We start from the raw sequence: 2,307 nt of genomic DNA on the forward strand, positions 1-2,307 counted from the left end.
TACTACTACGTACTATATATAATATGGAAAATGGAAAATAGAAAATAGAAAATAGAAAATACTCTAAAACTATTTCCAAAGCTATTTTATTTTATTTTTCATTTCAATTTAAATAAAATAAAATAGAAAAGTTTCTTTTTTCTTCTTCTCTAGTGAAGTTAATATGAACAGAATAGAAAAATTAAACTAAAACTGTTATTGAAAATATCCGTGTTTGTATTTTACATGCTTAATTATGTAGTACTATTGCCTGTAATATTAACTTCAATATTAACTTTAACTTTAACTTAATCTTTAAGGAAGAATAAAATTTTATACATACTTATATTTTTATTAAAAAATTTAACATATGAATGCTAGTGCTACTGCTAGTGCTAGTGCTATTTTTTTCTTTTTTTTTTTTTAGTTCTGGTGCTAGTGCTAATAAATAGGCGCAATCAATAGATTGTTGTTTTATTAAATTTTATACAATGAAGACAAGGAATATAAGCAAAGCTTCTTAAATAGTAATTTTACTTGAAAAGTTTTCTATCATTTAAGGTTTTCATTCACGCTGGCACTCGTACTCACACTTGCACTCGCACTCGCATACATGCCTATTGTACATTTTATATGGAACTGAACAAAACTTGTGCTTACGGTGCATTGCGTATACGACACGATTACGATTTTCAAAATTCAAAATTCAAAATTAAAAATGATGCGAGTATACGTATACAGCAGAAATTAGTTAAATAATTGCATTTTATATAAATAAATAATAGATATGTGATATAAAGAAAAATATTATTAATAACAAAATAAAATAAAAAAAAATTAAAACCGGAAAAAAAGGAAAAAAGTAAAAAAGTGTTGTGGAGCCAACAACACGCGGTGTTCCCAAGCGGTCCCCCATCTAAGTACTAACCGCGCCCGACGCTGCTTAATTTCGGTGATCGAACGAGAACCGATGTATTCAACGTGGTATGGTCGTTGGCAAAGAAAGTGTTTCAAAAAATCTACATCTACCAGTATTTTAATCTTATTCTTATTCTTATTCTTATACGTACTACTTACTACGTACTATATATTATATGAAAAATGGAAAATAGAAAATACTCTAAAGCAATTTCCAAAGCTAAAATAAAATAGAAAAGTTTCTTTTTTCTTCTTCTCTAGTGAAGTTAATATGAACAGAATAGGAAAATTAAACTAAAACTGTTATTGAACATATCCGTGTTTGTATTTTACATGCTTAATTATGTAGTACTATTGCCTGTAATATTAACTTTAACTTTAACTTAATCTTTAAGGAAGAATAAAATTTATACATACTTATATTTTTATTAAAAAATTTAACATATGAATGCTAGTGCTACTGCTAGTGCTAGTGCTCTAGTGCTAGTGCTAATAAATAGGCGCAATCAATAGATTGTTGTTTTATTAAATTTTATTCAATAAGGACAAGGAATATAAGCAAAGCTTCTTAATTAGTAATTTTACTTGAAAAGTTTTCTATCATTTAAGGTTTTCATTCACGCTGGCACTCGTACTCACACTTGCACTCGCACTCGCATGCATGCCTATTGTACATTTTATATGGAACTGAACAAATCTTGAGCTTACGTGCATTTCGTATACGACACGATTACAATTTCAAAATTAAAAATGATGCGAATATACGTATACAGCAGAAATTAGTTAAATAATTGCATTTTATATAAATAAATAATAGATATGTGATATAAAGAAAAATATTATTAGTAACAAAATAAAATAAAAAAAAATTAAAACCGCAAAAAAAAGGAAAAAAGTAAAAAAGTGTTGTGGAGCCAACAACACGCGGTGTTCCCAAGCGGTCCCCCATCTAAGTACTAACCGCGCCCGACGCTGCTTAATTTCGGTGATCGGACGAGAACCGATGTATTCAACGTGGTATGGTCGTTGGCAAAGAAAGCGTTTCAAAAAATCTACATCTACCAGTATTTTAATCTTATTCTTATTCTTATTCTTATTCTTATTCTTATACGTACTACTTACTACGTACTATATATAATATGGAAAATGGAAAATAGAAAATAGAAAATAGAAAATACTCTAAAACTATTTTCAAAGCTATTTTATTTTATTTTTCATTTCAATTTAAATAAAATAAAATAGAAAAGTTTCTTTTTTCTTCTTCTCTAGTGAAGTTAATATGAACAGAATAGAAAAATTAAACTAAAACTGTTATTGAACATATCCGTGTTTGTATTTTACATGCTTAATTATGAAGTACTATTGCCTGTAATATTAACTTAAATATTAACTTTAACTTTATCTTTAAGG

The 2,307-nt window shown here is 27.4% G+C and overlaps 2 non-coding genes across 2 annotated transcripts; both read right to left on the bottom strand.

Annotated features, from left to right (window-relative positions):
* Nucleotides 1-858: 858 nt before the first annotated feature.
* LOC119665374 lies at nucleotides 859-977 on the bottom strand. The gene has a single exon (XR_005251377.1). It is a non-coding gene; the product is annotated as a 5S ribosomal RNA (ribosomal RNA).
* An 832-nt stretch (nucleotides 978-1,809) lies between these two features.
* LOC119665373 lies at nucleotides 1,810-1,928 on the bottom strand. Its single transcript, XR_005251376.1, has one exon. It is a non-coding gene; the product is annotated as a 5S ribosomal RNA (ribosomal RNA).
* Between the last annotated feature and the right edge of the window lie 379 nt (nucleotides 1,929-2,307).

Source organism: Teleopsis dalmanni, unplaced genomic scaffold (assembly GCF_002237135.1).
Source record: "Teleopsis dalmanni isolate 2A unplaced genomic scaffold, ASM223713v2 unscaffolded_contig_4816, whole genome shotgun sequence".
Taxonomy (NCBI): Eukaryota; Metazoa; Arthropoda; class Insecta; order Diptera; family Diopsidae; genus Teleopsis; species Teleopsis dalmanni.